Source organism: Vespa velutina, chromosome 2 (assembly GCF_912470025.1).
Source record: "Vespa velutina chromosome 2, iVesVel2.1, whole genome shotgun sequence".
Lineage (NCBI taxonomy): Eukaryota > Metazoa > Arthropoda > Insecta > Hymenoptera > Vespidae > Vespa > Vespa velutina.
This window is the reverse complement of record NC_062189.1, coordinates 6,291,479-6,312,396: the sequence shown is the minus strand read 5'-3', so window position 1 is coordinate 6,312,396 and position 20,918 is coordinate 6,291,479. Positions and strand designations below refer to the sequence as shown.

The 20,918-nt window shown below is 37.0% G+C and overlaps 1 protein-coding gene across 10 annotated transcripts in view; it reads left to right on the top strand.

Annotated features, from left to right (window-relative positions):
• The window catches only part of LOC124946400 (fat-like cadherin-related tumor suppressor homolog), a 298,435-nt gene that overhangs the window by 31,210 nt on the left and 246,307 nt on the right, over positions 1–20,918 (top strand). For 9 of the 10 annotated variants that reach the window (XM_047487029.1, XM_047487028.1, XM_047487036.1 and 6 more), the window contains exon 2: positions 8,278–8,397. The exons of the other annotated variant lie outside the window; for it this stretch is intronic. The gene's annotated coding sequence lies outside the window, so the exon portion shown is untranslated. The remainder of the gene's footprint in view (positions 1–8,277; positions 8,398–20,918) is intronic. 10 annotated transcript variants of the gene reach the window in all.

Genomic DNA, 20,918 nt, shown 5'->3' with positions numbered 1-20,918 from the left:
GCGGATAAAGGTCGAGAGCCGAGTTTGCGTCGTGGAAATCGTAAGAGTAACTTTCGTAACTGTTTTTCAACGACGACTGTTAGTGCGAACCTTTGCTTTTGCTCCGCCTTCTCGGTTAAAGATACAACGTTCATAGCAATTAAAATCTTTTAATGGAGTATTAGCATGACGGGAGATAGGAATCATTGAAAAATAATCGAACCTATGAAGACTTAGTGTTTTATACGATCGTTTATAGCACGGTCGTAGATTCTTGAAGAAGCTATTAAGAAGACAAAAGGTCCGTAAAAATAAATCGTTAAACGTCAAAGTAAAAAGAAAAGAAAAAAAAAAAAAAAAAAAAAAAGAAAAAGGAAAAAGAAAAAAGAAGAAAAAAATAGAGCGAGCAAATGCCATCTCAAGTGGAAGAAAGCATCGACCCTTTTTTATGAGACATAGATTTAGTTCTTGGCTCTCGTCGATGAACCTGATAGCCATCGTTGCTCGTTCGCATTTCGACACGCACGCGACGCACACTCTAGGACGTAGTTGGTCCCAAGTGGTTGGGCTTCTATGCTTCGATCGAAAACCATTTGAGCGGTCGATAGAAGCTCGCTCGGGGAAACACGAAAAGTAACTTGATCTCTTCAAGATGGTATTACCCAAATGCATCGATTTAACTTTCAGCTAGCCCTTCAATAAAGTCCTTTCTCTATTTCTAAGGCCCCAAGACGAATTGGTATGGATTCGAAGTTTCGAATCGTTTTTTTTTATTTCTTTTATTTTTCCTTCCTCATTCATTCTTTCTTTTTTACCGATCATTTCTTCGTGGTATTCACGTGGACATATACGTGACTCGCGTGCCTGCACGAAGTAATGACATACCGACTTTTCACGTTATCGTCCAACAAACACAGAGATGAAGCTTCCGATGTTCGTGCTACCATTTCTTCATTCGAGAATTTTAAACCAGAGTCGATTCAGTTATGGAGAAGGACAGACAGACAGACAGAGAGAGAGAGAGAGAAAGAGAGAGAGAGAGAGAGAGAGACGAAAATATCTATTATTATTCTTTTTGACTTTACGAAATGGAAATGGAAAAGATTTTTAAGAAAATATTTAAATGTTCTTAAAGATCTTCGTACTTCCGTTCTCAATAATTATATTGTATATACAAAATTAATCTATTAAAGATATATTTACACTTGATCGAGTTTAATTTATATGATATTCCGATTGATTGAGAAAGATAGGAAAACTAAAGTTTAAATCATCGATCGTAATAATACCAATGAAGGCTAGGCTTCCTCTATTTCGTGACGATGGAATGGATTTTTTCGAGGCGCTGAAGCGCAACGCTGCTGCGACAAGATTTACGCGATATATCCGTTCACAGTAGGTGGGTCGTGGTTGTTTTATTCGACGAGACCGAGGTAAAGAGAGCGAGAGGGAGACCAAAAGCGAGAGAGAAAGAGAAAGAGAGAGAGAGAGAGAGACAGAGACAGACAGAGAAAGAAACGGTATAATGCGCACAAGCGCGTATTCTCCCCGCGCTTATAAGTGCATGAACAAAGGAGCTTTATAAACGCATGCAAGTACATACGAACGGAGGCCCGGTGCAGACTGACTCCGTTTGCTTTCCTCTGTGCGTTCTGTGGTTTGTCAGGAACGATATCCTATATTCTATTCTCACACACATTCTTGCATTACTAGGCTCTGTACGTATACCTTTATATACACATATATATATATATATATATATATATGTGTGTGTGTTTAGTATTAACGTCGACAGTAATACCAACGATATCGTACGGTACGTCGTACGTTTACTATCATGAAAAAGGGTAAAAGAAGAAAGAAAGAGGGGGTTAACACGGCTTACAGAAAGTGCTTTCCTCAGCAGATGCAGAGAACCAACGTGAAAACCTTTCCGCGTTATGTTGCGTTGCGTTACGTTGCGTAAGATTCTATCTCGAGGGTAGGAAGATTTTCTCCGTGTTTTCTCGCTAATACCTTTGCACCCTTGGAATACAGGTTGATCCTACTTCTACGAATTAATTCCTTTCAATCTCTCTCCTTTGTAAAATGAGAATAAGATAAGTGAGAACTTACATTTCCCACAAATGCTACGTAATCAAATTCTCTTTTGCTTGTGATAACTAATTTTTTCCCCTTGTAAACGTTAATAATACTAAGTTAAGATTATATATATATATATATATATATATATATATATATTTGTTTCATATGATATTATTTATATATATATATATATATATATAAAAAGAAGAAAAAGAAAAAATCTTGAAACCGGTAATTCTTAAATTGGGAACTATCTATATTCGAAAGAAATAACCATTTATTTTTAGATTATTCGAAGTGTTACGCTCATTGGTCGCGCATTCACACGTAACTATAAATTTTCGATCCAAATTACGAAATAAATGTATCTTCAAAAGATTACTTTTTTTTTTTTTAAATTCGTCCCGATTTATTTATAACTCGAATTTATAACTTGAAACTTTCTCCACGATCTTTCATTTACAATTATCTTAAATAAATATAATGTAAAATTGGAGCAACAGATGCGGTATAATTAAAAATGCAATCACTGAATTTTACAACGTGTTCGTGAATAAAAGGGGGAGAAAAAAAAAGAAAGAAAGAAAGAAGATAGAGAGAACGGGAGAGAGAGAGAGAGAGAGAGAATGTAGGGAAGGTAAATATGAAGCGTAACTAATATAAAAAAATCTACTGCAATGTAAGGATATTAAACGTTAAATAGGTGAGAGTGTAGGGATCGTAAAGTTCCAGGAAAAAGGTTCTACCTCTTTCTCGTCTTTCTCGTTGCATTAAAAATATGCACCATTCAGGGCATTTGTGCGTGTGCGTAAGCGTGTATACAACGAATCACGTTGGCTCGTTACGCGACGAATTCCACGTTCGCAGCTTAACCTGCTGCATTTCTGTTATTTAATTTTTCATCTTGTTTTTTCCTTTTTATTTCTATTTTTATTTTTATATTTTTTTTCCATTTCATTTTATTTTTTTTTTTTTTTCCCATTCTCCACGTTCAATATACACCAGGATTGGATTGTTGTTTCGCGCCAAACTTGTTAAGAATAGATACCGAGCGTTTTTCCAGAAATCGAAATTTCGAAAAATACGAACGAAAGGTGTGCAATTAATTCGCATATACAGAGACGATCGAAATTCGTTTCGTGTAATCGCGTGCGAACGCGCTTCGGAACCGATCGCTCGTTATTTGTCGCGCCATAATTTCGCCGCTCGAAGAACGAACGGTCGCGGTTGGTGTAATCACGATCGATCGTTGGACCGTGAAATTATAGTAATTAGCGCTGATGCTTGCCTTGGAAACTGGAATTCGTTTTTCATCGGACGCGTTAAGGAGGAAATCGAATTGCGCGGGAATTATTTTTATTCTTATTTTTGTCTATCCTTTTTTTTTTTTCTTTTTCTTTTTTTTTCTAATTTTTTTCCTTTTTTTCCTTTGGTGTCACGTATCTTAATCGAGTTTCTTTAAAAGATTGAGTACGTAGGCGAGATCAAATGTATTGATTTGTCGTCCGTCAAAAATTGATTAATTTTATTATACGATGTAATAATAAGGTTTGTTTTATTAAGTTCAATAATTTTATACGAATATTTCGAAATTTCCTGAAAGACCTGAAAAATCAAATGATAATTCGATAGTCGATAGAGATATGAAGAAAAAGCGAAAGAGAAATTGTAAAGATTCTACCAATTCTCTCTCTAATTATTCAGTTTATGAATATTCTGACTTCCTTTCTAGGATGAAAAAAGTGAGATAACTGTAACAACTCGAACGACTATCGACTCATTACTTTTTCAGCAATTTCATTTCGCTGAAACGATTCAGAACGAATTCAAAATCGATTCTGTGAGAAACTGAACGTGAACGATTTATTTATTTCATTCTGAATCATATAGAATGTCCGTTCTTGATTATGTTTAATGTCTTTATCGTTATTCTAATGTGACGTTGCTTGGATCGCTGGAAAATCGTTTCATCTAGGATTATGCGTGAAACATAAACGATCAGCGAATCGATCGGAATAATAATCGATAAGACGAAAGGTATAAGTATTTTTAGCCGAAGGTCGAGAACGTAATTGCCGATGGCGTTCACGATCGTTGCTGACGCGATCGTCGAGAGTAACGTTTTACGCCTCGAGACGTCGAAGAATGTACGATGCAAAGTGTCGGTGATGTGAGAGGAAGAAAGAGAGAAAGAACGAAAGATGGTTGCCGAGCCCTTGAGTAAAATACGTTCTCTGGCAAGTCGACGGCCCGTAGGAAGTATCGAAAGACCGCCAAGTTCGAGGAACTTAGGTTCTTCTACGTGGAAGTATGTACTTGACTCGAGTCATGGCAATACATCGATGCGTTGCTTTCGAGCGTGCTCCTTGAGCGCTTTGTATTAGAGTAATCGATCAAACTAATCTTATATGGGATCAAAATTGCTAGAGTCAGATTTTTTTTCGTTTGTGTGTGTGTGTGTGTGTGTGTGTGTGTGTGTGTGTGTGTTTGTGTCTGCCTATATAGATAAAATTTTATTTAATAGTTTTAAAATATGCAACAGTTATATTTACATTTGTCGTTTCGTCATGGAGTATCCTTTTCTTTTTTCTTTTTACCTTAAGACTAGAAATGTTCTTCGAAGGACACAAGGTCCATAAGGAAGTCAAACGGAAAACTGAACGTTCGTTCATTTGGCTCCCACGAAGGCACGTTGAGTTCACGTCTTCCTGACCGCGGTGTGGGTGTAACAGTTATTCGAATATTTCTTGGAGGTCTCATTAATTATGCAACGGTTGCCCCCGTCACGAGCCACCTAGAGTCTCGATCGAGGTAATCGCTTGGCCTTAATCGTACGGCCGATCGATCACCGCTGATCGTCGGGAAGAAGGAGACGATAAAGAAGAGATAGTAGCAATGAACTTTGCCCTCTCTAGTCTGCTCGACCCAGACAACCTATATTTTATATACCTTTTGAAACTATTTTAGCAAGAGGCCGAAATGATTATTAGAGAAATTTAGGCCACAAATGAAATACATAGACCTAAGAAAAATGAATATTAGGTTACTATGATAAGACCGATGAGAGACATTATTTTATAGACGCTCGTTTAACGTACTCATCGTTCTTGAAATCCTATATCTAGATCCGATCCGATCAAAATCGATTCTCCTGGTAATGACATCGTTCCTCTGTATAAACGTGAACGGGAGCTGCGTTTGACAAGATTGTCATGAAACGCGCTCACATTCTACTCAACGTTTACTCGTCATACCTAAGTTTGAGCTGTTTCGATCTCGTTCGAGCGATCGCGATTAATCGCTTGGACATGGCTGAGAATGACAACGCGATCGATTTCGTGGAATATCTTCTTTAACCACGTCGAAAAATCCGACGGATTCGGTTTTCGACGATTGGATTTCATTTTATGGTTGAAAATAATTACGGGATTCCGTTCGAAACCGGCTAGAAGGATGAGAACGAACGAGAATGCGAAAAAGGATTGGATCGTTCGATGGGAAATAAAAGTATCGACGAGTATCTACCTCCCCTCCCCTATCTTCGACGTATCGACGTTTGGCAAATGAACGGTCACGTAAAGCCACTGTGATCGAAAGCTAGCCACTTGTCTTTGTTCCTTCTTCCCTTCGTTATCCCACGACCTTTTACCGACTTTGCGGATACTTGCCCGTTGAAACCTTAGAAATAAAAGGGAGGAGAATGGAAGACTCATGGAAGAAAAAGATTCAAGCGGTAACACACGGATGTCACTAATGATAATGATTGCAATAGAAAATCTAGACTGATTATTTTCTACCGTATAAAAAGAAATTCAAAGGACAATAAGTATTATTCAACTTGTTGTCTCGTTGAAATTACTATTTCTGATGAAAATAAAATATCATAAAAGAAAATATCGATAGATTCGTGATAATTATTAATATAAATTAATATTCATATAATATTTATGTATATAAATATTTGTGTGCGGTGGTACGTATGTATATTGATTTTATTGAAACATATTCCGGGTAAATATTTTTTATAAACTTCTGTTGCTACGATTTATCTAACAATAAGTTAAACTGACGCGATAAAAGGGGACAGGTCTGGTCGCTGCTGACGGAGGGAAAGCTTTAATGCATCGATCATAGATCAATTTTTTGACATGGTAAGGATCAAGAGTAATATTTTTCGCTCGCGAATAACCTTGCTCATGGTACGTAGAGCATGGAAGTGAATCATCATCGGTCATCGGGACTGATCGGTTCGCTGACACATAGCGGCAGGATACGTTGCTCTCTACTTAAATGAAAATTGACGTGATCACGTCAGTCTCGACAATTTTAACCGTTGCATACATCATTCAGAACAATATAATTATTTCGATTTACATACCATGGACGTAACCTATTTTTAAATATTATCTATTCATAAAAATCGAACTTCGTTGATAATGGAGGGATTCAATAAATCTTGTTAATAATAATAACGAAAAATATTACAAAAGAAATATTTTTTCGAGAATAATTTTATATCGTGTTTCGTTCACGGATCAATTCCTCGTTGTAGAGAGGAATGGAATCAATTTCAAGTGCGAAATGGACCTTGATTTCGATCTTGGGATAAGTCGAAGCAAAGATTGAGATTACAGCTATAAAGAGAGAGACAGAGAGAGATTTTAATACGATCGTGAGCAATGGATCGATCGTAATCGAGACATGACCATTAATCTACAAGACATTGTTTATATAACTCATATTGGATTTCCTAATATCGATCGCTCAAATATCTTAAATGTTTAGAAATACCAATGGCGCGTAAAAATAAGTTAGAGTACGTCACATTTTCTCTTACCCTCTGCAAATAATGGAGATTGATCTGAATATTTAGTTCCAGTAATGGAAAAACTAATAATATCGTTATACAGAAGTTTTAGGGTAAAGTAATAGTGATAGGAAAGTTATACTAGTCACCGAGTTACCAAAATTTCCATCTATTCTACGAGTAATCGCACACGGTAATGTACTTTGAAACGGAACAGCTTCACTCTCTCTCTTTCTCTCTCTCTCTCTCTCTCTCTCTCTCTCTCTCTCTCGTCAATTTATTTCTCATCCTTTTTGAGCCAACGGGCGAGGTTCCACGTACCATGAGTATTACGAGATAAACCGCTTTGGTTAATCTTCCTCGATAGGTACCGTCAACTTTCCGTGGATGGTAAAAGTTCGACGAAACATCGCTTCGTAATGCGTGCGAACGTCACTTTTCTCTCTCTCTCTCTCTCTCTCTCTCTCTCTCTCTATCTCTCTCTCTCTTTCTCTTTCTCTATCTCAACCTTCCTCGTACATTCAAGAATTATTTTGATGAAGCATCGCTGTAACCAAAAAAGGGGGTCGACCTTATCTTTTCCATCCCTTATGAACGAGCCAAAGATTATCATCTTAAGAAGGCGAATCTTTATGCGCTGACTTTCGCGAATGTAGTTTAAAATTTCTTAAAGTATCTTTAACTTTCTTACCATGGCTCATTCTCGGTGCGAACCTCTCGAGGTGGGACGTGACGTTTAGCGAGTACTCTTTCTCGACTTTATAACATCATGATTTAGCATCGGCGAGGATACTTCACAGTGTAATTTCATTTTTGGCTCGGCGATACTCCACGGAAAAAGGAATGCTTCCATAGTTCTAACTGAGATCATTTATTATTTTTATTTCTTACAATTCTTTTATTTTTGATAAAATTCTTCTTTTCTCTTTTCTTTTTCTTATTTCTTTTTTTTTTCTTCTTCTTCTTCTTACTTTCAATGCAATCCAATTCTCCTAATCAGCATGTACAATTTGAGTTGTCACGATTCTTTTTCTACAACAAATGATAATAATGGAAAATATAAAGAAAAGAAAATTAAAATAAAGCAACTTTTTCTGATGCATTTCTATTACGTTAGATGTAAAGAAGATATCTTTTTCTATATATTTAAAATTGGATTTGTTTGAAATGTTGTATCGCGCGTGCTCATTATCGACCGAAATATCGTGGTTTGTGAGTATATTCACTAACGGAAGAGAGATACAAAACTAGATCCTGTTTTGACCGACATTCTCCGAGCAACGGACCATAAAACGTAACGAGTCTCTCGTTTCCATTCACGGATGTGCACTCGACGGTTGTTGCGTCCTTTCCGATGCGATAGGAGCCGTGTAATAATCAATGTATTTTTTTTTGTTATGTTACAGGTGAGACTAACAAAGGACGTGTTGAAATTAACGAAACCTCCGGTCGTTATCACGGCCAATTAGCAACGTATTCGAAATTTTCTTGGAACTTTCTTTCTGGTCTGTCGCTTGAGCGTAATCGTGAGTATTAAAAAAAAAAAAAAAAAAAAAAAAAAAAAAAAAAAAGAAAAAACAAGAGAGAAAAAAAAAGAAGAGAAGAAAAAAGAGCGAAAAATAAATAAAAAAAAAAAAAAAAAAAGAAGAACAGAAATCATATTTTCTATATAATAAGAGAACATTAGTAAAATCTTTTCGAATAAACAATTTCGCTCATCTTGATTTCTTCGTCTATTTATATTTAATCTTCTTCTTCGATATAGTTCTTCTTCGTCTGATTTATTTTTTTCTCATTGCTCTTTTTCCTTTCTCTACGACGACGACTTTCTCTTTAAATCGTTCGCCCATCCAAAGGAGAAAGCTCACGATCTTTGAAGCCGGTCTGGAGTACGACGAATGCGCGCGCGGAAACCATCTCCGTCGTCTGGCTGAACACAAAATATGTTAATACGATCGTGTATCCTAATCTACATTTTATGCGAACTCGCGGATTTGCGATTATAATGACAAAGAGATACACGTTCTCTCTTTTGCAAAGCTACGTCCTTTCTCTCTCTCTCTCTCTCTCTCTCTCTCTCTTTTTCTCTCTTTCTTTTCTTTTTCTTTTCATTGCTTGCGTCCTCGCAGCAATCCGCCCTCGAGTTTTGTCGCTCGGTGCCTTCCTTCTTCGGAAACTCGAGATGCGCAAACGATACGCGAATCGAGGCACGCACTTTCTCATTTGCGATTCAACGCGCGGTCGGTCAAGCTCGTATATATATCGACGCGTAAGCACTACCGGCTGACTAAGCTTTCGTGGAAAACAGCATTGAATCTCTAACATGTATACCTCTCAGATTGTGAGGGACACTGGATATTCTCAAGACTTTGGAATCGATTAATGCTTCCCTGCGCGTCTCATGGTCGAAGATCGAGCCGACTGCTTCTTGCACCTTGTGAGACCGGCGCAGACGTGAAGAGAATGGAATCCCGTAGAGTTACTACCTCTTCTTCACGATCCCAACATTACTCCCGCGTACGAACAGCAAACCCGTTTCCATCTCTTGGCCAAAAGATTTTGAATCGTTTTAACCCCATGAGCAAATAGTTGAATGTTTGCCTTTTGAGACTGCTTGTTATCGAAATTATTTTCGTGGTTTTACCTAACAACGTATACCATACATAGAATTACGGGGAAAAATATAATGAAATGAATTGATACATTAAGAAATAAGAAATATTTCGAAAATAAAGAGTAGATAGATCGAAATTAAATACGCTCAGCGATTAAATTAAATCCATATAAATGATTCCATAATAAATCGAAGTTTTTCAAATGGTGAGACATGTATGTGTAGTTAAGAAATAATCGATCAGAGATAGGAGAAACGATAAAAGTGTATCTACTCTATAGACATATTTTCCACGAGAACTATTCATTGTCCGTTAACGAGTCATTCCATGCATTTCGCTAATTAAAAGTTTTTCCTGTCTATTCTCTAACACCGATACGAACACACGGCTCTCTTTCTCTCTCTTTTTCTCTCTCTCTCTCTCTCTCTCTCTCCCTTTATTACGATGAACGGATATTCCGGGAATGCGACGAACGTTTAACCGCTTCGTCGCGCGAAGGAACATGCTGGTGTATTATCGTGTAGGTATTTCTAGCCTAAACATAATAACACTCGAGCGACGTCGTCGTCTAGTATACGCTGCACAAGGAGGTACGATCGTGTCGCTCTCTCTCTCTCTCTCTCTCTTTTTCTCTCTCTTTCTCTCTCTCTCTCTCTCTCTCTCTCTCTCTCTCTCTTCGTTGGCTTCTTGCCGGCCATTCACCCTTTCGTTTTCTCAATGGAAAACACTTTCGCCATCGTTGCGTCTGGCTTACCATTCATCGCGTCTCAGGAATATTAAATCGAACGCCATTTGTACTTCGAACATTCATCGTTCGTTTAAATTGATATTAACTTTACATATATTTTCATATTACTTACTGACCTTGATTGAATATTAAATTATATCGGTAGTTTTCGTTTGATTTGAATAAAAATTAAAGGACTGCTGTAATATCTATTCGTTGCGTCGATCATAAAATAAAATAACCGATAACATTCGTGAAATATTTCATTGATTTGATATATATATATATATATATATATATATATATATATATAAGCGTCGAACGACGTAGAAATTTCACGAAGAGCTTTCGTTTTAGTCTAACGCGCGTAAAACTTTGACGTATACTTTCGCGTTATACCGACGCCGCCTTTCATGACCTCCTTCCGCGGATGCATCTGCACGTAGCCGTTTATCTTGTCACGACAATGCCTTAGGTAACACATCCTGGTTAGAACTGTACTCCGTACAAACCGACTCGAATGCGAGTCCGCGCACACGCTTGAGTAAAGTGCAGGTGTCTTCGTGCAAGGTATGCACATGCGCGCACACAAATACATATACCTATATACCTATAATATGTATATATATATATATATATATATATATATATACGACTAGAGATATAATATATATATGTGCTTCACTCGCCAGATATCTATACATTCACCACTGGCGTGGGCGCAACGAACGATATTAATGCATTTATTCATGGGTGTAATTAAAATTAGTGCGTCGGGCGTGTGCGAGTGAGCCGTACGAGCGACATGATTATTATCTCGAATCCAATGAAGAATTATCGCACGTGCCATTAATTTCCGTGACTGCGTCGAGAGCTGCATCTGCATCGTGTTTTCTCTCTCTTACTTTCTCTCTCTTACTTTCTCTCTCTCTCTCTCTCTCTCTCTCTCTCTCTTTATTTCTCTTACTTTCCTTCTTCGTATATCTCCTTCTCTTGTTATTTATTTCTTTCTCACTCTAACTCTTATCAATGACACGTCTTCCCTTCGACTTTCGATTAAACTTTCAAAGCGAAGCAATCGCATCTATAGCATGTTTTATTTAAACTTCAAAAATGTTAAAGTGAATTGTTATAAGAGATTAATTTAAATTAAAAGGAAATTTTATTATCCAGTTAAAAGATTACGATCACTCGGGAAATTAATTCAAATTATTAACTTCGATTTAGATATTTATTGTTTAGTTCACGTGACAAGACAGGATGCGAGGTTCAACAAAGCGGTGAAAGAGAATTTATATGGACAATTTTCTTCGCTTTTCTAATCGTCCGTATCCAATCGGTGGGTAATTTGATGAAACGATAGAAGCCAAACGGCCTGTATACTCCACACATACATATATCATCATTAACACATATCCGACTTGCCTATAATACGACCTATTTAGACTTCTCTAAGGCAACAAGCAACAATACTGAGGCGTAACAAGCCTTTGTTTTTTTTTTTTTTACTATAACACGCCTTCGAACTATCCAACGAATTCCTAGCAATGGAATTTTCTCGTCCCTGTTGTAGTCAAATTTTCTTCCACTACAAACGTTTTAATACCGTTCTGTATCTCGTCCCATATTATCCGACATTGAAAAAAAAAATCGAGAGAGAGAGAGAGAGAGAGACAGAGAGAGAAAAAGAGAGAAAGAGAAAGAGCGAGAGTAACGATTTTCAGCAGAGTAGGTGATCCTCTCAAACGACTTTTTCATGTTTCGCCAAATATCAAGTTAATTCGAAAAAGCGTAATTAAAATTAGTACGGACATTTTTTTTTTTTTCTAAATAATTTTTTATCAAAAATAAAAGTAATATTTAAAAATTATAATATATATTATATATTACTGTAAGATCTTTATTGTCCGTTATTCAAAACTTATTGAGTTTTTTTATTAAGTAAATCAAATATAACTCATACTATTTTTAGTTTCATAAAGATGGATGATCCGATCTACTAGAACGTGGAAATTTCAATTCAAATCTTAATTCGAATTCTTCGAAACAACTTTTATGTTTGAATCGTTTTAAAGCTGAACTTCTCGATTGCATATCAGGTTGCCGCTTTGAAACTCAAGAGAAGTTATTTTGAGGTCGATGACAGTAGAAGCAACGTGGAAGAGAGAGCTTCGGTAATCGTATTTTAGCATTCATAGTGCTTTTCAAGTATGAGAAAAGACCAATGTATTCATTTTCAAAAGTTTTCATCCGTTTGCCGTTTTTTAAAAGTACATAGATATATAACGTTATTTCTTTTATAATGTCTACGCAACGTACATATTACGACATGTAATTAAGTTGCAAGAAAAATTTGTAATAACTTTTCTATTTTATTTGTAACTGTCATCACGATCAATCGAAGAAATTAAATGCTTTTCTTTCTCTCTTTCTTTCTTTCTTTCTTTCTTTCTTTTTGTTTCGTGTCTAACAAATCCATTCGTTTGATAAGTAAAAGAGAGAAAGAGAGAGAGAGAGAGAGAGAGAGAGAGAGAGAGAAAGAGAGTATAGTATTTGCACATAACATTACTTCATCACCTTTTTTCTCGACCGGCAATTAATTCGAGGTGACAGAAAGGGTAACAAGTATCGGAATCAGGCAACGCGCGAGCTCGTGCTCTCGTTTTCTCGGTTAATTGGACGCTAAGAAAGGTCGAACTCACGCGACTTGTCACGCGTCGTGCTTTGTTTGTCGTGCAGAAAATGATCGCACACTCCCCTTCCGCGCGACAAAAATGCTGTCACGAGTGAATTCGCGCTCCTGTATTGTATCGAAATATAGACACATACATGGATACAATAAATGAGAAAATGTTAGTCATATTAGGAACTAATACCGACACGACTATTTAAAGGTTCAGTCGCATTTAAGCTGATAACTGCAAATTCCGACGACTCGTTATCGCGTGGTTTTGTAATTACCAAAAAAAGAAAAAGAAAAAAGGATAGAAGGACAATTTTAGACGTTTTCCTTTGATTTCACAATTAAAGGGACAATTCAAAAATCGATATTACAATTCTCATTGAGGATAACACAAACGATTAAAGTCTTGATCTTTCTGATTATGTATGTAATCTTGGATAACATAAGCTGCGGCTCGAGATAAACAGAAAGAGAAAAAAGAGAGAGAGAGAGAGAGAGTGAGAGAGAGAGGGTGAGGGAGAGAGCGCATTGATCTCAATCTATTCATGTTTGCATCATTTGCTCTAATTATTCTGCTTTTATTCGATGATAAACATCATTAACGATATATCATCGAATGCTCGTTTGATTCGATTGCTCTCGAGCTCTATTTTTTTTTATATCTCTTTTCTTCATTACTTTCCTCTCGTTATTACGTTGATTATTGCAATTAACTTGATATCTCGGCTAAATGCATGACGCACGAGTTTCCACTTTATTTTACAAAATAATTCTTCGATGTATCTCGGCCTTTCTATAAAATTTCTATTAAATAAAAATGTCATTCTTTTTACACTGTCCTCTTTTTTTTTTAAAGAGAGAAAGAGAGAGAGAGAGAGTTTCACCATGAAATCTATTTTTTTCGAAACATTTGTAAATTCATCGAGACCTCTTTACTTTGTTAGACATCGTCGATCTTCGAAGATAGATACAATTACTCGGTCATTAATCTTCATTTTCATTAAAAAAAAAAAAAAAAAAAAAAAAAAAAAAAATAAAAAAAAAAAGCAAGAAAAAAAATAAAAAAAAAAAAAGAAAGAAACAAAGCTAACCGTTGGGTCAGCCATAACAAAAATTCTCTACAAATGGAAATAATTGCTGTCTATGTTTTTGCGAGCATTCCAAGCAAGGCCGGAACTCCGGCGAACAGCAGATTAGTTTTTTCTTTTTTTTTTTTTTTTCGACACACATATGCGTAGTACCGTTTTTTTTTTTTTTTTTCAAGAATTAATATACGTCTACATTCGTTTTATATTTTTTTCTTTGTGAGACAAAAATCAACGAATTCATTTCTTTCTTCATGCTTTTAATATAAAAATAGAATCTTTGACGAGGTTGTAAAATAAAAGTTTACCGTAATAAAATAATTATATTGGCCGCTAACATGAATATTTTCATCAAATGAATTAGTATAAATAAAAGTTGCAAATCGATTAATTTTTGAAATCTGTCATATCCCAAGAGATTTTACGTATGAACTCATTCTTCTTCCTCTCGAAATAAACCAAAAGATAAGAAACAGAGAGAGAGAGAGAGAGGAAGGGAGGGTGGTAGAGAGAGAGAGACAGAGAGTTATCCGAGGATGTATTTGGGCTTCTTATTTTCACATCGAAATAGGCGCTTTGAATAAATTCCTTTGTCACACTCACACGCTTTTATGGATTCATCTTTTTAAACGAAGATTCTTCTCTCATAGGAGCATCTTTCTTTAGTCCAATCATTTGCGATGATCTAAGGTTTCGCCAGAGGAACAACCAAGAAAACGATGCACACATTGTAACGTAAGCACACATTGGACATTTTCGGGAGTAATTTTTTTTTCGCGACTACGTTCTGGAAACATGGGGAGAAGAATAACATTGAGTATGAAAGAGAAAAGAGGGTTGAAAGAAAGAGTAAAGAGAAAAGAAAAAAAAATAAATTAAAAGAGAGGAAAAGAAAAGAAAAGAAAAGAAAGAAAAGGAAAGAAAAGGAAAGAAAGGAAAAACTGTGGGGTGTCTAAGTCGACAGATATACTTACTTCTTGCAGAAGTGCTTACCTCGTAATAACGCAAGTAAAGAAGACGAAGAAGTAGAAGATAAAGAGAGAGTAGGAAAAGAAAAAGAAGGAAGTCCGTTACGTCTTACGTGACGGCAGTTTACTCATGCGAACGGAGCACCTGACGGGAGTAGCTTTTACGAGAGTGCGTCTTCTCGACGGTGAATCTCTCGTCTAGTCGTTGTAGTCACTTTTTCCTCGTTCTCTTCTCTCTTTGTCGTCGTCTTCCTCTTCGTCTTCGTCTTCGTCTTCCTCTTCGTCTTCTTCTTCGACTTCCTCTTCGTCGTTTTCGTCGTTGTAGTTGACGAAGAGGCTTTATGACTCTCGCGGTGTGCCTTCTTTCACCGCTAACCACCCTCGCTCGCAAAATTCTTCTCGTACGACACGCTTTACGTTTTCTCCGTTATTTCTTATGCGTTAAGATTTCTCTCGTACTTAGAAAACGAATACGGACGTCTCGTATAGAAATAACCATTCCACCAGCCAGTTCGAGAGAACGCCTCTGTCTCTCTTTTCCTGTCAGTCTTTCAAAGAACTTTCGTTTTATCTCAAATATCGAGTTGCTCCGGGCCAATAAAGAATTGTGAATGGAGCATTTCAAGAAAGTGGAAGAGAAGGAACATATTTGAAATATGGATCTCGTCACGTATTACATAAAAATGAAAGAAGAAATTTTATGGAAGTTTAAGAGTTTCTAGAAAAGGCGAACAACGTATGGATAAAAGTACGATTCTATGTGTTTCCATTACCTTTTATAAACTTCGTTTTAATCGTCTTTGCAAATATGTTTTCAGGAAATTTTACCTTTGAAGTAGGTAAATGTCTCGCGTTCGCAATTATAACTCGGAAAACTTCAGTACGTCGATTCGATCTGTCTACCTTTCGTCGATGAACATCGACCCAAAGTAGATTCGTTTGCTCGAAGCGGATCACTTCCAAGACAATCTTTACACGTCGGGGAAAGTTTGAAGGATCGTCGTACGATTTTCCATTCGACTGCTATTTGACGAGAAGGACCACTAGTTCTACTTTCTCTAATTTTCTTCACTTCCACGAGTCCGCTCTATCCTTCTCTGTTTCATTGTTTTCATTACAAAAGAGTTACCAAACTCTTGAATTATTTCATTTCCTCAACGAGAATGAGATTCGATTTTACTGAAAAGTACATTTTTGTAAATTTCTAAATGATTTACCGTAACTTTTCGAACTCGCGTTTCCTTACTTTATTCCTTCGTTATAATAAATTCAAGATTCCTCAACCGATGTCTATTCAATAAAACTCGCAGTATCGAGAGATTTGTCTTACGGTTTGTAATTCTATCAGATTACTTTGAGAAGATAAAGAAAAATAAAAAAGACCATCGACTGTTCTAAAGTATCACTTGTTTTGGCTTTCATCGAAGCTACGTTAAAACGTAGTTCTTAAGTATTTTTCTGAGTTAAAAGGAACGAAGAAACTGACGTTGCGAAACGGTAGGTAATATTCCGTCGCATGAAACGGTACAGGTCGTTCCAGTGGCCGGTTCTTGTTGGCGTGACACCAGCAACAACCTCGGTGGAGTGTCGCGTCGCTCGAGAAATCCACTCGCGCCACTTTTCTGCGATTAGGTTCGCGCACGTGTGGTTGCGCTCGGTCCTACACGAGTCCTGCCTATGCTATATAGACAAAGTCCATTGTAAACGGGATATACTCGCCTACTGCATCGAATTAGCATCGGATTAGCCGAGTTAGCCGCTTGTTTCTCTCGCGTCCAACGGAGGACCAAAGTGAAGCGGAAAAAGAGAGAGAGAGAGAGAGAGAGAGAGAGAGAGAGAGAGAAAGAGAAAGAGAAAAAGAAAGAGGGAGGGGAGAGAGAGAGAGAGAAAGAGAGAAAGAGCGAGGAAAGGTGTCTCTCCTCTTTCTTGTGATCGTAAATTTATTCAACTCGCGTACACGAACCATTTCGATGCTCGCTACTAACAAAAAACTCGTGCCAATGTGAATACATGTATGTGTGCGTGTGCATTTACTGGTATAGCTTTAATTAGCATACGATCGAAGACACGTTCGGCGTTTCACAATGTTGTCGACGCGTCCTGGGAGTGTGAGAGGGAGGGAGGGAGAGAGAGAGAGATGGAAAAAGAAAGAGAGGGGGAGAAAGAAAGACAAGGAGGCAAAAGGAAAGAGAAGAAGAGATTCGTAGTTGGCATTTCGAGGCGTGCGAAACTCGCGAGATCGACGAGCAAAAGGATTCTATACCTATACGATATATCGGTCTTTATCCGTCTCTTTACAGGCTGCTTGGTAAACATATGCCTACGTATTGGTGTATATACCAGAGTTAGTGGTAGAATCATTCATGAAAGGAAAAGTCAGAGACGTGCATATATAGGCGATGCACGTCGAATCATATTCGGGATAATTAAAGCGTCGATAAGCATTACGGGAGAGCTACGGTTCATTCCTATGAAATTGGAAAATGTTGCTATATTGATGCTACTCGAAGAATCGGGAGTCACTGATAGAGAAGCGAAATGTCGAGGTCGCGTTCGAACGCGTCAACGTTGTGTATTATATTATATATTACATGTGTACGTATGTTGGTATATACGTGCGACGCGCACGTTTTCGAAAAAGAGAGAGAAAAAGAGTGTGAGATGGAGAGAGAAAGAGAGAGAGAAAGAGAGAGAGAAAGAGAGAGAGGAGAGAAATCCTTAAAAGTAGCAACGTCGAGAGGATAGAATTATCTCCGATATTTTTGTTGTCAATCCTAATGGACTCTAAATAGGATTCAGTCAGACTCTCAGCTCCTACTTGACTTCCAAGAGCATTTGAAGAAAATCCGTTTGCTGCGTTGAACATGGCAAAGAAAATAGTAAATAGTGTTTGATGGAGTTGAGTATTTTCACTTATTTTCACTATTTGGAGAACTCGAATTTGTCAGGCCAATGTATATTTAATCGATAAGTAATCGTCGCTTTTCAGAAAAAGTCCGATCCTTAATCCGTTAATGAATATGTGCCTTCGTTTATCAATTATCAAGTACCATTATTATCAGGAACTATTAACGATACTTATATGCGTATTTCGAATAAACAAACTTGCTTGAATTCACGTGACAGAATATATCTTTCTATTCGGCAAACAGATTCCTCGCAAATGAACGAAATCCCACTTAGCCAAAGATCAACAATGGACTGCCTCTCGTCTTGTTGATTTTCTGGATGAAGGCAATGGAACAAATGAAACGATGGATGGAGTAGAAGATAGATGCAATGAGGAGAGATTCGAGAGAGATTCGAGAGAGATTCGAGAGAGAGAGAAAGCGAGAGAGAGAGAGAGAGAGAGAGAAAGAGAGAGAGAGAGAGTAGGAGAGACAGAGTAGGAGAGATGGTGGTCGTTGGTAGGTAAACAGGTGCAGGAACCGTATGCGGGCAGTCGATTAGACGGCTGTCCGGTGTGCATGTCGCACGGTCTGGCATTCCGTAGGAATGGCGCCGTTGGCTAGGCCTTCGCTAGAACATTGGCATAGCGTTGGCATAGCATGTACCACGAAGACGTAACAACTCAGACGCAAGGTGGCTTGCTATGACGTGTCGGTGGCATGCTCAGCAAATATACGCTTAAAGCTGAGAGAGTAAAACTGAGAGTAAAACCGAGAGCAAAACCGTAAAAGATTGGCCCTTGGATCGTTTCTAACCAGTTTTTCTCGAAACCGCACAGTACATATATATGTATGCGTGGCACGTTGTGCAAATCGCGTCACGGGGAAAGTGATACTTTTATGGAGGAACACGTGCACGTATACTCGTATACGTTCCTCCCTCTCTCTCTCTCTCTCTCTCTCTCTCTCTCTCTCTCTCTCTCTCTCTTTCTCTCTCTCTTATATCGATAGGGAGGAACGAAAACTGTTCTTTGATTTTTATCAGGTTGTCCGTTATATTCGTTGTTCCGTCTTTGGGGGAATATATTTTACGATTCAATCCAATAATATTCTATTACTTATCATTCAGTATTTGACAAATGCTGAAAGAAGAAATATAGGGTGCTTTAAGATAATACGTTTAATGATATTATTTTTATGAATAATAATAATTTATAAGAGCGGAAGTTCTCGAATTGAAAGGTACTTAATTGATATTTTTAATATTAATTTTTTTCTTTAAAAAAAAAAAAAACAAAAAAAAAAATGGTCTAACAAAAAGATTTTATTTTCAGAAATATAAAATTGATGTAAACTACGAGAGAACCATTGAAAATTTTTCACTCCGTACGCTTAAAATCGTCGCGTTGATTTTTTATGCGTTTCATATCGTTTAATATTCATAGTTTGTGTTTCGGTTCGGTAGTTTCTTGTTTTACCTTTCGCTGCAACGGATATTGACTACTCCTTCGCCAGAATTTGCTATGCGTTCATGTAAGTGTATAACTACGGTTTGTTTGCTGTACATTTTTATGCGCATAAATTTTGATCTTCATTGTAAACAGTGTGTCAAGTGAATTGTTTTCATTATATATAGAGACATATACAATGGCTATAAATTTAATTAATTATTATTTATTATTATCAACAATTACTAATTTAATTTATAATAACGTTTATATATTTTCTAAATTAAATTGCAATTAGGTTATTATCAAGATAAATCGTATAAAAGTAAAGAAGGATTAGTATGAGATAAGCGAAAATGAATCTTTTTTTTTTTTTTTTTTTTTTTTTCTTTCTTTTTTTTTGTCGGGATAAGAAGTATGTTTCATTAACGCTTCTTGATGTAATAGTTATCTTAAACGAAATAAGAGAACTTTCTCCGAGAACTATTCTACATTCATTTCTTTTAATTTAAGTTAACCTTACTCTCATTCGAATATATATTACTTTTGTTCGATAAGAACAATTTATCTACTTTCTCGAAAATGTCTTTGCTATGCTTTGTCTTATTTAAACTAAAATAACAAGCGCGATGATGTCACGGGCGTTATACGCCATACGACTCAACATCCGTGAGACCAATGAGACGTTGTTTGCTTACGTTGAAGCAAGTGTAGTCTCGCGATAACAGTAATCTACGTACCTAATGAATTCTACGTTTTCCAACCTCTTCCTCTTCTTCTCTCTTCTCTCCTCTCTCTCTCTCTCTCTTTCTATTCCTCATCAAGCCTAAGATCTCTTCACTCTCTCAAATCTACCTAACAGGCTCTCCTTTTCCCTTTCCTTCTCTCGCATTTCTGTCTTTAACGGATGGCAGATCTACGTCATTCTCAGAATACACACTGTTGCGTCGCAGGTGTGTCTCTTCTGTTGTACCCCGGACGTATCTACATATGAATGAGACTCGCCGGAATCCTGGCGCTTCTTTCTTCCAGTTTCTGAATCGCGAAAGGATCGTAAATGGCATTTGCTTCGTAGATGAAGACAAAAAGAAAGGAAGACGGAAGAGGAGAGAAAAGATGGCTGGGAAGGAAATGACGTTGAAAGGATGAAATTTTTTGCTTTCATAACATGGGAACTCATCCGATTCTAGCGACGGAGTTTATGCTTTTAATTTTAAAAGGAATATTTTTAAGGGGGGAAAGAAAAATAAAAAAAATTAAAAATATGAAAGAGTCTCAAGCAGTAGCTACTTCAACTCATTACTAACCAAATTTAGTTGACTGGGAATTCTTCTTGAAAATTAGCATGACTTTAGAGGTCATATTGGGAAAATTTTCATATTCTCTTTTCACGATCTTACGAATTTTAGGTTAGAGTATTTTATAGCAATCATTTTCGAATATACATCGATCGGTGAAAGGAAGCGAGAAACTCGATATACTGTTTGATCGACGGCGTGAACTCGCGTTTACGTTATGTAGTTAGGTGGTATATGTTACGATTCTGTTGGTCGTTCGATTATGTAAATTCTGTTTATAGACTGCGATCGATTAGTCCTTTAATTTTCTGATTGGATCGCTGCTCTATCGGAGT